This window comes from Leuciscus leuciscus (assembly GCF_965113295.1).
Source record: "Leuciscus leuciscus genome assembly, chromosome: 8".
Lineage (NCBI taxonomy): Eukaryota > Metazoa > Chordata > Actinopteri > Cypriniformes > Leuciscidae > Leuciscus > Leuciscus leuciscus.
This window is the reverse complement of record NC_138732.1, coordinates 33,319,167-33,337,067: the sequence shown is the minus strand read 5'-3', so window position 1 is coordinate 33,337,067 and position 17,901 is coordinate 33,319,167. Positions and strand designations below refer to the sequence as shown.

Sequence of the window (17,901 nt, the reverse complement as noted above, 5' to 3'; positions counted from 1 at the left end):
TCAGTTGACTACATTTTAATTTTGTATTTGTATTTCAACATGCGTATGTCAAGCATCTGTTGATTGAACTATTCCATGCTGAGAAAAAAAAAAACGTAATTTTTTTTTTTTTGTGCTTTAAATGCAAATAATTGTATGTATCTTTTGCCAGTTAAGTATTTTATGTTAGCAGCGTCAGTATAAAATTGCTTAGTAACTAATTCAACAACTATTCCTATTATCATATAACATGTAACAAATAAAATGATAAACAATAAACAGTTTTTTGTCATTTGTAATTGACAGAATCTTCACACTAGATTTCTAAATGTTGGACTAAATAAAACTTCTCAGTTGAATGAACTATGAAACTAGTTGAGCAAACATGTTTTAAAATTGAAGTTAATGGGCCAACTAAAAAAATAATATGTATTGTTTTTGATAATATTCAGTGTTGAAATTGACGATGGTGAATGAATACAAACCAATAATATTTTATATTAACTACTAACAAATTATCTTTTTATTTGTGCATAATTTGACAAAAACAGCAGAATAAAAATATTTTATATGTGAAATGTACCTGGTTTTTATGTATACTGTTCACCTCATTTCATTTTGTTGGCTCTTTGGTAACTGGAAACAATAACTTTTTAAGAAATCATTTTCACTTGATAAATAGGCTATTCAAATGTTATATATTTATTTATTTTAGGTCTATCATAGTTTTACAATGAATTTTCATAGTTTTAGATTGAAAGTCTAGAGCTGGCAGGGTAAATCAAAATCTATATATAAAAGTAATTTAAAACATTCACACGTGATAAAAAAAAAAAAGGTTCATGTAATTGTTTGAATCAACAACTAGAACATTTAAATAATAACCATTTCCATCCTCAGGAGTTCTGGCGCGGCCTTTGTGACGTCATAAGCACTCAGTCAAGAGTTCGGTGAGTGAATGCAGTGTGGAGAAGTGAATCTGCTGCATCGCGTGACATCAGAGGTAGGAACAACTATATTACATTATTTCGCCATCAGATGGCGGCAAAGACTGTCTTTATGAGACAGTCTGTAAGACGCAAATGACTAGGGTGTCAGGGCACGGGAAAACCCCTTAACTGTTAAAAGTTCAAGATATTGCAGCGGACATTCAAACAGATTTTTATTATGAATATATGACTATATCTACTGTAAATGCAGGTACTCTCGTAATACTCTACTCTATAAGCTTCAATGAACAATATCAATGAGAAGTTTATGTTTATGTTGCTAAGATGGTTGCTAGGGGTGTTGTGCAGTGAAATGTTGAACCATTGAAGCGATCATTGCCGTGTTTTATCTGGAAAAAACGCCACTAACGTTAATCAGAACCAAGGACTGGAACTACCCGTTTTATATAGATAAATATACTGCAGATAATGGCTTTATTGGTAAATGATGTTGTTAAGCATTTATAATTGCAGGATGTTTTTTCGTTGCTATATTTTCGTCTTGATAATTTCTCTTGTTTTATCTTTCTATCTTTCTTGCAACAAAATGATATCTATGAAAAGTTTCAGTCTGGATTCAGACCGCATCATAGCACTGAAACTGCGCTCGTTAAAATCACAAATGATTTACTTTTAGCTTCTGACCAAGGCTGTATCTCAATACTAGTTTTACTTGATCTTAGTGCTGCGTTCGATACTATAGATCACACAATACTCTTAGATCGACTACAAAATTATACTGGTGTTCAAGGACAAGCACTAAGCTGGTTCAAATCATACCTATTTGACGGCTACCATTTTGTCTATTTAAATGGAGAAAAATCGATCATAACTCCAGTAAACTATGGAGTGCCGCAGGGATCTGTATTAGGCCCTCTGTTATTTTCAATATATATGATGCCACTTGGAAATATTATAAGGAAACATGGAATTAGTTTCCATTGTTATGCCGATGACACTCAAATATATATTTCATCACGGCCGGATGAAAACGCTACATTTTCCAAATTGACAGAGTGTGTTAAAGATATAAAAGATTGGATGACGCGTAATTTTCTTTTATTAAATCCAGACAAGACAGAGGTAATACTTATCGGTTCAAAAAACCGCCCACAAAACCTCGCACAATACAACTTTAACATCATAGGATGTCCTGTTACTTTATCCTCTACAGTAAAAGACCTGGGTGTTATACTCGATTGCAACCTGTCTTTTGAAAATCATATTTCATATGTTACAAAAACAGCCTTTTTCCACCTTAGAAACATTGCTAAGCTACGTAATATGCTATCAGTTTCTGATGCAGAAAAGTTAGTTCATGCATTCATGACCTCGAGACTGGATTACTGTAATGCTTTATTAGCTGGTTGTCCTGCATCCTCAATAAACAAGCTACAGTTAGTCCAAAATGCCGCCGCTAGAGTTCTTACGAGATCAAGAAAATATGATCATATAACACCGATTTTATCATCACTGCATTGGTTACCTATAAAGTTCCGTATTAATTACAAGGTATTGCTACTGACTTATAAAGCCCTAAACGGCTTAGCTCCAGTCTATTTAACGGATCTTCTATCGCCCTATAATCCATCGCGCTCTTTAAGATCACTAAATTCAAGGCTTTTGGTCATACCTAGGATATCCAGAACCACCAAAGGAGGGAGAGCATTTTCACATTTGGCTCCAAAACTCTGGAATAGTCTTCCTGATACTGTTCGTTGCTCAGACTCGCTCTCCCAGTTTAAAACTATATTACAGTCGCATCTCTTCAGCCAGGCATTCATATAATCCCACAGTTCAAACTACAATCCGGCCTCTATCCAATGCCAGAGGAGAACTGGCCCCCGACTGAACCTGGGTTCTCCCAAGGTTTTTTTTCTCCATTAAGGCACCTGATGGAGTTTTAGGACACCATTAGGTCACTTGATGGAGTTTTTCGGTTCCTTGCCACTGTTGCCTTTGGCTTGCTCAGTTGGGGATATTTTGGGGATATTTAATTTAATTTTATCAATCAATAAATTCCTCTTGAAACAAACTTTGTTGTATTATTTGAATTTAATACTGTGAAGCTGCTTTGATGCAATCTGTATTGTGAAAAGCGCCATACAAATAAACTTGACTTGACTTGACTTGTTTTAGTAAAAAAAAAGTATTTATAAAATTTTTACAATTTTCAAAACTCTTGGCTAAAAATATCCAAACTGATCACACTTGTAACCCAGCTAGTCATTCTTTCAAAACCTGATCCATGCTTTCATTACAGTTATGCACATTTTCAGTCCACATAATCAATGTTTCAAAACACAAGATGATTGTAATATGTAACGGAACATTTGGTTTAATCACCAAAACACACATGACCTTCTTTCAGTTTAGTACTTTTAAAGGAATAGTAAACACCAAACAAATAGTTCATGGCCCTGTATGAGTTTCTTTCTCCTGCTGAACACAAAATAAGATATTTTGAAGAGTATCGGTAACCAAACAGTTGATGGACCCCATTGACCTCCATAGTATGGGGGTAAAAAATATGATGGATGTCAGTGGGGTCAATCAACTATTTGGTTACCGATACTCTTCAAAATATCTTATGTTGTGTTCAGCAGGACAGAGAAACCCTACAGGATTGGAACAACTTGAGGGTGAGTAAATGATGACAGGATTTTCACAGAGATGGGACCAAGTCACACATGTGTAAGTCTCAAGTAAGTCTCAAGTCTTAACCTTCAAGTCTCAAGTTAGTCCCAAGTATTTTTTTCTTGGGCAAGTCAAGTCAAGTCAAGTCAAGTCCTGTAGTAGGTCAAGTCAAGTCACCTTATTATTGTAATTTTACCTGCAGAATCTGATCTTAATAAAGTGAAAAGACAAGATATAAGTAGCCTAACTGTCAGTAAATTACAATAATTTGGATTTGCATGTAAATACTCATGTTCAGTAAAATACATCATGGAATCAAACAAAATTGTAACTTCATAAAATTATGTATTTTTCACTTCTGCCAACAGTGTTTGAAATGTTTTAAATTGTCAACATTGAGTCCATAAAACAAATAACAGCTTAACATCCAACAGACTCCTCTCTGAACACCTCTCTCTCTCTCTCTCTCTCTCTCTCTCTCTCAAACACAGTTTACTTACAACATTAAACTTTGTTACATTTCTCCTCTCTCTCTCACACACTCACTCTCACACACTCTCTCTCTCTCTCTCTCTCACACACACACACACACACACACACACACACACACACACACACACACACACTCACTCATCGTCAGTGGCGGCTGGTGAAAAATATCTTCGGTGGGGCTGTGTTATATTCAGTCGGTTTCAATAGTCTGGTAACCATGGGAGTCTTTTAGCGTAGTGGCTCCGAGGTTGTGGAATGCTCTTCCTCAAGACATCTGTCAAACATCCACTCTTCTCTCCTTCAAAAACACATTTTTTTATCTTAATATTACTCTTCTGCTCACAGTCTGTAAATTCTACATTGTTATTGATATGCTATTTGTTTGAATCCCTCTTTGTTTTGTGTCTTTAACCTAACTTTGTAAGTGACCTCTGTATATTAGGCCTACTTTCTGCCCTTGATATGTGTATTGTGCTTTGATGTTGATGTTTATTTTGTTCTATTCTTTAACCCTGTCCCAGTGGTTCTCAAACTTTTTAGAGTTGTACCCCATGAGGCTTTTAACATCCTTCTGCATAAGTTACCCACTCTTCAGTCGCACCTTTTTCAGTAAGGGACAATATTTGCCCCCTTAAATCAATTTTTCCAGTGCATTTTTACCTTTACAAATACCTTTATAAAATAAATAATGCTTTAAATAATGAATGTTCATAATAAATGTTCAATAGAGAAATATGCAATGATGGTAAAAACGAAGTGATGCTTTTAAATATTGAATTAAAACCGCCAGTAGGTGGAGAGTCATCGAGTCATTCATTCAGTAATGAAGCAAGTGGCTGTATTTATGAAATAATCATTGAATCATTGACTCTAATGATTCATTCAAAACCGCAGATTCGTTCACAAACACTGCTGTGTGCTGCAGTTCTGCGGTGGCTTTCGTTGGAGCTATTATTTTGTTGTAAAAAAAATTTTTGACAACTGTGTTGAAAATGAACATCACTTAATATTAATATTTCGTTTGTTGAACTGTTGTATAAAATCAATGTCACATTCGCAATCATGTGGATCTTCATATAATGTGATCATCATTAAACACAGAAACTCACACAGGGTATGTGTTTGTATCGAAGAGAGTTTGATTCTTATATCGATCTCCATGCACAGCCTGTGTCTATATTTGTTCTTCATGCCAGTAAGTGCTAAATCCCTACTTTTACAAAGGTAACGTACATTGTCGAGAACGGCAGAATAGCGCGATTTGCCGAGGCAGCAATCTGCACGAGACCTGTCATATAGCCTACGCTGCTTAAATGCAGAAAGTTTTGACCGCAAAAGATGAGGTAATTTGATCGGATGTCACGTATTTACAGCATTTTACCTGATAGAAATGCATGCTCAGTTTAAATCTTATTTTAAGGTGAGGTAGTATTAAAGGAACGGCAAAATTCAGCATTTTGTTCCCCTAGCAGCTAACGTTACCCCCTTCTGGGGGCAGTCATGGCCTAGTGGTTAGGGAGTTGAACTGGTAACCCAAAGGTTGCTGGTTCGATTCCAGAGCCGGTGGGAAATGACTGAGGTGCCCTTGAGCAAGGCACCTAACCCCTAATCGCTCCCCGGGCGCCACACAAAGGCTGCCCGCTGCTCTGGGTGTGTGTATCCACGTTTGCAGTGTCTGTGTGTGTTAACTACTCACTACTCTGCTCCTAATGTGTGTGCATTAACTTGGATGGGTTAAATGCAGAGGTCAAATTCCAAGTATGGGTTACCATACTTGGCCGTTACGTGTCACTTTCACTTTCACTTTCACTTTCTGTCACCTCACGTACCCCAGTTTGAGAACCACTGCCTTTTAATGTTACATATCTTTGTAAAGCGACCTTGGGTGTTGGAAAGGCGCTATATAAATAAAAATAATTATAATAATTATTAACCACCCAAACACAATTTAACACAAACTGCATGATACCAGTGCTCTGTGAAAAAGTCAGTAATTATTTAATGCCATATTACAAGGCTGAGGCTTCCTTACACAAAAACAAACAAATTGCACAAACTTTCCATTTGCATTTGAAATTGAACTCACTTCATTCAGTCCGGTAACTGTCCATGCCGGATCTGTCCCCGCTGTTTTAAAATGTAATCACGGAAAGCAAAACAAGGCATTAGCATGACGCATCCACGCATGAGTGCGCGCGCAGCTTGGGGCGCTGAACAGAAGCGCCCATAGCTGACTAGATTTGAGCTCGCTGATTGGCTACAGTTTATGCCAAACATTTATATATTAAATCAGCAATTGGCTAAGCTGCTTCACAAACCCGCCTCTTTGGGGCGATTGACTCCAGCGCCCCAGAGCTGATGAGACGTGCACGCAGGTGGAGGAGACGTGTTAAAAAAGCAGACATTTTTAATTTCTATCATATTTTTCACATATACTGGGTGCATTTAATATCTCAAACACAAAAAAATACTGACAATTTGTATGTATGATTTATGTATATATTTACTTATTTATTTAATGAGTGTGGCTCATAAACTGTGGTCTGGCCAAGCGGCAACCTCCCCGTCTCTCTCTTGAAACCAACACGGAAGTGAGTTAAACTGCAATTCATTGACTGGCCGCTTGGGCTGGCTGCAGAAGTGAGTCAAATCTGTATCTCCCCCATGTTAAAATTACCAACTTTACAGCAGAAAAAAACATGTTTACAGCCTGGATCTCTATGTGGCTTTGGTCTATACAGCTAATTTTGCCCTTCATAACAACTGTGAGGGGGGTGCATTTTTTTATAACTCATCCGTTTAGTTGATTAATATTTAAATTTAAGGGTGTGGCTGTGGCCACTTGAGTGACAGGTGGGTTGTCGCCTTCTTATACTGTCTATGGTTGTCGCTGATGTCAATGCTAGCCGTTTGTCTGCTGTTACTAGCCGTCACTTCACCTCAGTAAATGTTAGCTGCTGAACTTGCCTTCTCTGCAGTGTTTGTGCTTTTCTTCGGGATTATTTCATACAATTTAATACACCCATTACTTGGGTACAAAGCCCACGGCTTTTGATTCTGTCGTCGTGGTCGAGTATCGTTCGAGAGAACAACCAGAGCTGTATTTCAGTTGTTTTCCTCTGTGAACATGCACTAATGGATGTCTGACAATTTCGTTGCTTTTTGGAGTTTTCAAATTTAAAAACGTCAATAAAGGCTCGTTCGTTCTGCTCTCACGGAACAGATTATAATATGTTTATGCCGTCAGATGAAATCCTGCAGGCGTCGGCGCTTTCTCCGTCCGTGCTATAAATGCACATGAATGAGAGCGGATTTTCTAGCGCATTTACTTGCACTTTAAAGGCAATATATCTATGGTTTAACTCATTTGAGAGGCGGCCAAAATCAGACCAGAATTTAAAATGGACTGAATAAGCTACGAACTTGAGCGATGCCGCGCTGACGGACCATAAGAAAGAGTGACTGACATGTAGCCTATGCACATAAATCACTGTCACACACACACTCTCGAAGAAATATTAGTGCATAATACATTTTCAACTAGCAGAATATTACAGAATCACAATACACAGTCTCACTTGTAGCCATGTCTTTTAACTATTATAATTCGAAGGGCAAAAATAGGAACTTTTAATTGGCTTTACATAATCAGCTAACTCGATCATGTCGAGGCTCGAGCTAGTGATTTCAGATAGCCAGGCTAGGTTCCTCAGCTCCACCAAAGCCCGTTACGCCCCGCCTCTTTGCCCATTTTCTGTTATCCGGGAGTGACGCAAGGCCAAGATGGCGACGGCCGGCTCCGCCTACTTTAGGCTTCAAAAATGCTCTTCAGAAACCTACGGGTGACGTCACGGACACTACGTCCATATTTTTTTACAGTCTATGGGTCTGGCTCATGGGGGGGCGGCGCCCTAGCGCCCTCTATTGGCCAGCCGCCCCAGTAGGAAAGATTAGATGAATGTGATCATTTATATTTGGGCCTTTTTTGGGCCTGAAATCGCTGATAAAACCTTATGGCTACTTTAGCTATTATTACATTAGCTAACTACCAACTAACCAGATAACATTAACAAATTGACAAGCACTTACTGGGCAGAATGGCTGTTAATGTTGCATGTCTTGCAAAGCGCTGTTCGTCTTTTGCCATCTTATGAACAATTCTTGAAGCCGAAAGCGATGACCCTCGGTACCCCTCCGGCTGACATGTTGATGTGATATCTGATCTAAGTGGGCGTGGTGTGCGTAAGGTACGAGAGGGCATGACTGATGATAGTTTCATGATCCAGTCATGACAACGCTATTCTCAGCCTGCGCTCCAGCTGGGTAATCAACTTGATTTTTAAAAATAATTTCTATATTTTATATTCAAACTGAAAACATGATGTGATTAACACTCAAGTCATTCAAGTCATCGTGTCTCAAGTCATGTCAAGTCCAGAGTCTTTAACTTCCAAGTCCGAGTCAAGTCTCAAGTATTTTATTTTTTGTCAAGTCAAGTCACAAGTCATAAAAATAGCGACTCGAGTCCAAGTCACCAAGTCACAAGTCCCCATGTCTGCCTCCAGCTGTTCCAGGAAGAGCTCCAGGAACTCCTCAGGTACGTGCAGAACCTCCTCAAAGTGCTGCAGGATGTAGTGCTGTGCTTTACAGCGGAGCTTTGAGCAGGAGGAAAAGTCCTCTGTCAACTTGCAGATGCCAATGCAGTTTCCTATATTAAATTTGAAATGCTGGGTAAAACTTCATTCATAGCCACTTCCAGAATAAAATTTCAAGAATGTGTTTGCCTAGATATCATAGTTACATTCTTTTTTCTGGCAATACACTCATTCATTTTCATGCATTTATATATTTGGACTTAGGCAGTTTCAACCGTATAATGTTGGCAGTGGAAATGATGTATATAATTATAATCATTTCTAGGTAATTTGCACACAATTGCAGTTCAAATGCTTCTTCTCACCTAAAGTAGGAGCTGCAGCCACACATGATGATCTTGTGCACTTGAAATTCTCTGTCATTTGACTTGATGATCAAGTCAGTGTGTTCGCCCAGTAAACGTGCTTCATCAAACACGTCAAAGGCTGTTGCTCTTATGTTCTCCATGTTCTCTCAGGACTGTAAATGTATTCAGTCTTCTCTCCTCAAACTCTGATTAAAGTCTCCTCAGGATTGTGTCTTTGTGGGACTTTTGCTCAGGAGAGTTCTATAGAATGTCTCTGTGACATCATAGTTGTAGAGCTTCAATATATCTTTTCAGTTTGTGTCTTGGCCACATAATTATTAAAGAGTTTTGTTTTATCGATTCCTTTTGAATGAAACATCTTCACAGTAACAAAGATATTAAACAGACACTACGGCTGTATCTGAAATTGTCCCTTATACTGGACCAGCAGTTCTCAACTGGTTTGGCCATGGGACCCACATTTTCCCATGGACATTAATATTATTATTGGTTTTTTTTTTTGGAATTTGACCGAATATATATGGTATTATCACGATATTGAAATGAGCGTTTTCAAACAATAACAGGTTTTATATATTTTTTCTTAAAACAAAACAAACTAAATTATATTTAAATCCAATAAAGTAATGCACACAAAAACTACATAAAGTAAACAAATGTTTTAAACTGATTCAAGTGTTATAAAGAATTATAAAGAACAATAGGTAACACTTTACAATAAGGTAAAGTCAGTTAATGCATTAACCAACATTAACATTGAGCAAAAGCTACATATGTTACCATAGTTATTCTTTGTTAACATTAGTTTAAAAAAATATATAACTGATCATTGTTAGTTCATGTTAGCTCAGGTCCATTAAATCCTTCTGAATTTAATAATGTGTTATTAAATGTTGAAATGAACATTAACCAAGATTAATAACTGCTTTAGGAGTATTGTCCATTGTCAGTTTATGTTAACTATAGTGAATTAACTAATAAAGCCTTATTGTAAAGTGTTACCTGTTACAGAATGCAGATCCAGACACAAAGAAATACATTGAAATGTGAGCTTTATTAACAGCACTGAGCAGAATGGAGAATACGGATGAGTATGCAGTTCAAATAGACTTTGAAGAATGAGTAAAGCTTAGTAACGAAGACCTTCCTTGTTTTACAGGTGCAGGAGATCATGGATAGTTGGACGGATGGCTGGATGGACGCACACACCTCTTCGTGTTTGGTGAGTATGCAGGATGATGACAGGAGAACACACGAGAGGAATACACTGGAGTACCAACGCTGGAGAACAGGTAAGCACTTCATAGAAACAAGACCAGACAATGATGTGAGACGAGGTGTGTGCTTTTGTAGCTGGCTTGATGATGGTGCAGATGAAGTGCAGGTGTGAGTGTTCAGTACTCTGGTGAAGGTGTGCTGTGTGAATGGCTGATGTGACAGCCTGGCAGATCCGTGACAATTACCCAACAATAATAAAGAATCAGAACATTTGCAATCAATGTGTAGGGCAGGGGTTCTCAACTCTGGTCCTCGAGGTCTATTTTCCTGCAGAGTTTAGCAGCAACCTTGATCAAACTCACCTGCTTATTGATCTTATGGGGACATTTTTTTGGTCCCCACAAGGAAAACAGCTTGTAAATCATACATAATGCAGAACATTTTCTGTAATGGGAGGTTTCAGATTAGGGGATATCATTTGTACAGTAAAACAAATCATTATTTCTATGGAAAATCCCCATAAAACATGAAGTGTGTGTGTGTGTGTGTGTGTGTGTGTGTGTGTGTGTGTGTGTGTGTGTGTGTGTGTGTGTGTGTGTGTGTGTGTGTGTGTGTGTGTGTGTGTGTGTGTGTGTGCGTGTGCGTGTGTGTGTGTGTGTGTGTGTAAATTAGTCTACTACAAACTTCCTTAACCGTATTTATGCTTACAGGGCACCTATTATGACCCTTTTCACAAGATGTAAAATAAGTCTCTGATGTCCCCAGAGTATGTATAAATATAATACCCAACAGATATTTTTTTTACAGCATGTTTAAATTGTCATTTTTTGGGGGCTCAGAAAAACACACCGTTTTAGTGTGTATCCCTTTAAATGCAAATGAGCTGCTGCTGCCGCCCAAAGGGTGGAGCCTTACGAGCTCGCGCTCAGAGCCAGGACAATCTCATCTGATAATATCAAAACAGAAACTCTCATTAGTGGTGTTCATTTCGACTCGGAGTCGGACAATAATGCCCACAGAGCCAGAGAATATATACTGTATGGAGATTGAACAGGTATAGTTTAGCTTAATTATGGTTATAACTTATTTGTCATCTGCTTTTATCCACTATTAATACAAGCCTGCTGTAGCAGACCTCGTCCGAATGATGACCAAGATATACTGATGAGTTCGATTAAGTTTATTGTACATCACACAAAAGATGAAGCGTTAGTTTTACTCCAGAAAATCACTGTAAGAGCAGCTAAATAAAAACAGTATAAGATGTGAGCATTTAAGTCTTATCCGAACAGCTTCGGAGTCATTGGAATAGTTATATGACTTATTTCGGGTTGAATGGTGGTCGTCTCGCACCCCCCAAGCGCCTTTGAGCCGAAAAACCACCCTTGCAACTTTGGGCCGGCGGGCGTGTATCGCTTGATATCAGGTCTCGCGTTGTAACGAATTGCTTTATGGCACTGCACAGTGCACACATACACGTAGAAAAAGGTAAAGTTAGATACTGAGTTCTTCACACTTTCGTCATGGCTGAACCGGTAAAAAAGAAGCAGAAAGCTAGGAAAGGTTTGTCGGAGGACCAAAGAAAGAGGAAACGGCAGACTGACCGAGCAAGGAGTCAGACTCGAGTAAATATCGTTCTTGTTGATGGACTAGTAGACATCTTCAGAGCTTATCTGTGCCTGTTCGATGTCCGACGCTTTGTAACGCGTTGTGTCAGGAGGAGAAATAGGGATAGCTCACAGATGAAGTTATTACAGAGGCCAGACAGACTCACGGAGGCGATTGGCATCTCACAACTTGCACTTTATTCCCCAATCGAACTCGTGTAACTGTTTGTCACCCATTCTACCGTCCACAGCTTTACTTGATAAACAAAAGTAAGATAAGAATGAGCATCAAACTGAAATAACCCGCATACATGGGGGTGTTCGAGGTGCACATACAATACAGACTGCCGACAGTTCAACAGGGCGCGCGCAGCTCTTAAAGGGGCCACACCTTATTTCCACTCATTACAGCCTCCATCCTACTGAACAGGTACCGGTATAGAGGGCGGAAGGGATCAGGCCGTGAGTGCAGAGACGGCTCTGCGCGAGTGGCGACAGTAATATTAAATACAAGTACTCCACAGCGACTCTAGGGGTCGCTGTTTGACAAAAACGGAAAGCTGCATAGTGTGCCTTTAATAAAGTGAAAGTGAAAGTGAAAGTGACACATGACGGCGCTTGTCTGAAGTTTTAAATCATTGGTTACCCGTAAGCCAATCACATAACGTTTGGTTATGACGTGTGTTATGTGCTGGCTCAGCCGCATCGAACTTCCACTGTAAACACATGTATGATGTGAAAACAAAACCATCGAGCGAAATACCGGAGTGAACATGGCTGTGAACGACTTTTGCAGATTATGTGAAGTAAATCTCCGCATCCACGGTACAATCAGCGTCTACGTCACGGCTCTCAGCCCGCCCTCTGTTCGTTGATTGGCCGGCTGTTTTGAGGCCGGAGGAAAACTGAGAGATAGGTCGCTATCTCAGACTGAGTACAGAAGCGAACTGAAATTGAGCGGAAGTACGAAGTCTGACGTAGTCAGGCTAGTCTACAGCTGCTCAAGCGTCGAAACAATGGCGGACTGTGTCCCGCTCCCTCAGGGCGGGTCTATGCTCAAACTGCAGTGTCAATCAACAGTCGTGGGAGGGGCCTGTGCAAAGTGACGTCACATTGCCGCGAATCTGAGAACGGCTTGTTCTGAGACAGTGCTTATGATTTATTGGGATTATAAAAAAAGCACTGGGTGGATTTTGATCATTATAGGGTGGTTGTGTACACACACTGCCAACACACATTTATGTTGGCATAACGTTGGCTGTCTTGCGCAGTCTACCCTCGTCGGACAGGTAATACAAGGTGCAGGCGACAGGGAACCGCATGACGGTCGTCTCAGCCTCGATGTAGGGACGCAGCAATTCGGAGAGTGACAGCAGCGATGACCTTGACATCCTACAATTTTCACGCCACTCATCCGGGACAACATCTTCATTTTCAAAGTTCTCCCACCAGACAGCAGTTCGCCCAGGTCGGACCCAAAACCGGCGACGCTGGCGGTGACGCGGACTGGTTCTTCGTGTTGGAGGGAGGAGAAGTTGTTGCAAAATTGCTGACCTCCGAGCACTCATTCGTCTCTGCTCCTCGACATAATGGAGCAGCTGTATTTGCAAATGCAAACACACGAAAAGAGTTTGCACCAACATAAATGTGACTGCTACTCTGAACGCTTCCATGATCACCAAAGCCAAATGAAAATGTAAACATAGGTCGCACTTTTGGCGTAGGTGCGAGCTCTGGCGCATACTGTGACGTTGGCTGCCTAAACATCCGTTTGTCTCAGTTTACATGCAAACGAAGATTTTCAAAATCTCCACTCTGGCCGGAGTTTTTAGAAAGAATCGGTTTCAGAGGCGAATTCTCCATTTGCGTGTAAACGAAGGGTGCAAACGAAGGGAAATGTCTCCGTTTTTCAAAATAACCATGTACGTGTAAACTGGGCCCAAGGCAACACTTAAAAATGTCTTGTGTGGACACCAAGCGGGAAGGAAGTCGACCAGAAGTTGAAGCCGGCCGCGTGCCACCATCTTGTAGCAGAACTTCACCTGCTGTTATAGCATCCCATTGACTCCCATTCATTTTGGCGTCACTTTGACAGCGAATAACTTCACATCTGAGGCGTTTAAAGACTCCATTTGTCCATTATTTATTTCTAAAGAAACACAACAATGTATAAAATGCTCCATTACCTTGTAGCTTATGTTATGGCCCGGTAGAAGCAGTTTTTGTAAAAGTAGGCTAAAGATTGCGTCATAACCACGCGACTCTCTGTCGCACAGTAGAGAGATTACCGTATGGACAGGAGGAGAAGCTCGCGGGCAATCGGGGGGATATGGAGGCAAAATGACAAAATAATGAATCAGAATACCTAGCAAAAGTTTCTCCTGCTCCTAGCTCGTGGATACCTCCTACTCACGCTCTCCGTCTCTGCAAGATTCGGAAGGGAATGATTCAGATTTCTCATGCCACAGCCACTAGAAGACAGACGGGTTGCTCACGTCACATCTACGTCGTCAAGCTCGGTTTGAGTCTGCGCGTCAGGAACGGAAGTCCAAAAAAATCGCTAAAAATGGGCTTCACTTGTCTCAATTGAGTTCCAATGAGATGGCTCTGTCCACTTCTTATACTGTCTATGGTGGACACAGAGCCGTCGCAATGGGGTAGGCAAGGTAGGCAGCTGCCTAGGGCCCCCAGCTGAAGGGGGCCCCCGATGGCCGCACGGTCGTTTAGGTTGTGTATCTGCCCTCGTCAAACAGTATCAACCACTGTAAACAAACTATCACAGTGAGACAGCGCAATCACTCTCCAGTACTGCTCCGTGAGAGGGGCCCCCCAAACTAGAGGGATTCCTCCTATGCAACGACAAACACTATGAGTGCCCTAATCACTGTAATGTTGAAGTGACATCCACCGTCGCGCACCCCCCATCAGGTCCCCCACTAGCTGTCAGTAACAGCGCTACGCGGGCATTTAAATTTAAAAATGTCATCATGAAGCGCTCATACCCTTCAGGATTTTCCAAAAGACAGAGAAAGAAAGAATAAAAACGCCCAAGACACAGCGGCAAGTAAACCATTATTAGCTCCAAATGCAACTGTCTGACGTGTTTTCACATCTCTGCGAACATAAACCTTGACATCAGTGACCAAACACAACGGTATGTGAGCGTTGTTAGAGGGTGAAAAAGTTAAACTAATAGTCATACACAACTTTGTTCTGTTTGCAGAATTTAAGCATAACATACACACTAGACAACTTCTCGCCCCTTCACTGTTGTAGCTACAGCGTTCGAAAACTTCCTTTGAGCTAAATCCTCTTGATGCACGAGCCCAGATTACGATCGCATGAGATTTTTTGCCATGTATAAAGGCAAAAGCTAGAGAAGTGTTGTAACTTACTCTTGACGGCTGTCTGCCCGCGGTTGCGGTCACCGGTAAAAACTTTGTCAATTCCAAACAAAATGAGCTGGTCCTATGACTCCCATCCCATGCAGTTAGGTCCAAACAAAATAATCCATCAAGTCCGGTTACATTTTAGGCGTATGCAGGCTATCAATTTCCGTTGGTGATGTTTCTATTCCATCTGGAGAAAAATGCCCTTTTTCCTTCGCGTTTGTCCTTTTATTCTTCTCCATCAACACATCTCAACACTTTGTAGGCTACCGTAACAACAGGTAGTTTTGCGTATGACGTTACTGTCTGTGGCATTATGGGAAGTTAAGTTCTTTTCCTGTAAAGTAAATATCGAATCCTCCACATTTCACTTTCATGATATGCAATGAGAATAACAATAAACGTATGGCTATTCACTTTTTTTATTTTATTTTTTATTTTGTTGCTTTATTAGGTGCTTTGCTTAAATTTCTTAAACACTTAAACAGTAATTCATGACTCTTAAAATGCACCAGAATTCAAGAAATCCCATCTGAATTTAAAAAATTTTCCTGAGGGAGGACTTGGGACCACTCTTTTGCCTAGGGCCCCCAAATATCTTGAAACGGCCCTGGGTGGACACCCCTCATGGGTGAGCAGTTGCTCATTATCATTTAAAGAGACATGCACCGAAACGGGTCGCTGTGAACAGAGCTGTTTTGGAGGAGGTAAAAAGGGTGTTGTTTTACACACCCATTGAGGAATTTTAGTATACGTTACACACTTTACATGAAGACCCTAAAGAATCATACCAACTTGTGGAAAATGGGCATCCGATGACCCCTTTAAGAGAGCAAACATACATCTGCATTGCCCTTCATTCATGCTATTTGAAATCTTTTTTCATATTACTTTATCTCTGTCATATTACTTTCTATATCAGTCATTTTTTTCTTTACATTATTTTTCTCAAATTTTACTGTATGTTTTGTGCTGTGTTGTACAAATATGTCTCAATTTGAAGGTGTTTAACGTCACGGGATGATGTTGTGAAGCAGTAATTTCCCATTGTCTTCATGAACACTTGTTGATTTTGTGCTGGTCAGATGAAGTCCGACTGAGCATTGAGAAGTAATTAAGATTATTCTACAAACACTTTTAGTGTCCTGGTCCTTCTCCTTCTCCTGTCCCGGTCTTTTGGGCTGAGCGAAGTTTTAACAAAGTGTTGACTGTTTGTTTTGAACATCAGGAGTGAGAGAGAGCTTCAGCACAACCAGATCTAGCCTAGTTTTCCTGCAGATTAAAGTCTGACATTTCTGACATTAAACATCATGATCTTTAATGTAGTTGAGTATGGTAAGTATGCTTATAGCAACGGGTTTTTGTACATTTTAATGTAAAAGACAGTTTATACTTAATTGGTTTTCAGTCTTTATTCAGGAAATTTGTCAGTAAATATAGATTTTGTAACAGACTAAATAGACTCTTTAGACTGGATGTTGCTTTAAGTCTATAACGGTGTCTTGATGCTCGTAACGGTTCAGAGGTGAAGTGAACTGTACATTTTCATTTTTTAAGATGACATTTTTTGAAGAGTTTGTATATAAAAAAAAATCGGTAGTGTTTAAGCACATTTCAGTTGACTACATTTTAATTTTGTATTTGTATTTCAACATGCGTATGTCAAGCATCTGTTGATTGAACTATTCCATGCTTTTTTTTTTTGTGCTTTAAATGCAAATAATTGTATGTATCTTTTGGCAGTTAAGTATTTTATGTTAGCAGCGTCAGTATAAAATTGCTTAGTAACTAATTCAACAACTATTCCTATTATCATATAACATGTAACAAATAAAATAATAAACAATAAACTGTTTTTTGTCATTTGTAATTGACAGAATCTTCACACTAGATTTCTAAATGTTGGACTAAATAAAACTTCTCAGTTGAATGAACTATGAAACTAGTTGAGCAAACATGTTTTAAAATTGAAGTCAATGGGCCAACTAAAAAAATAATATGTATTCTTTTTGATAATATTCAGTGTTGAAATTGACGATGGTGAATGAATACAAACCAATAATATTTTATATTAACTACTAACAAATTATCTTTTTATTTGTGCATAATTTGACAAAAACAGCAGAATAAAAATATTTTATATGTGAAATGTACCTGGTTTTTATGTATACTGTTCACCTCATTTCATTTTGTTGGCTCTTTGGTAACTGGAAACAATAACTTTTTAAGAAATCATTTTCACTTGATAAATAGGCTATTCAAATGTTATATATTTATTTATTTTAGGTTTATCATAGTTTTACAATGAATTTTCATAGTTTTAGATTGAAAGTCTAGAGCTGGCAGGGTAAATCAAAATCTATATATAAAAGTAATTTAAAACATTCACACGTGATAAAAAAAAAAAAAAAGGTTCATGTAATTGTTTGAATCAACAACTAGAACATTTAAATAATAACCATTTCCATCCTCAGGAGTTCTGGCGCGGCCTTTGTGACGTCATAAGCACTCAGTCAAGAGTTCGGTGAGTGAATGCAGTGTGGAGAAGTGAATCTGCTGCATCGCGCGACATCAGAGGTAGGAACAACTATATTTACATTATTTCGCCATTAGATGGCGGCAAAGAC

At 39.3% G+C, this 17,901-nt stretch overlaps 1 protein-coding gene across 1 annotated transcript in view; it reads right to left on the bottom strand.

Annotated features, from left to right (window-relative positions):
- Window positions 1-17,901, bottom strand: part of LOC309505084 (uncharacterized protein) — a 230,053-nt gene that overhangs the window by 28,492 nt on the left and 183,660 nt on the right. The gene's annotated exons all lie outside the window — the stretch shown is intronic.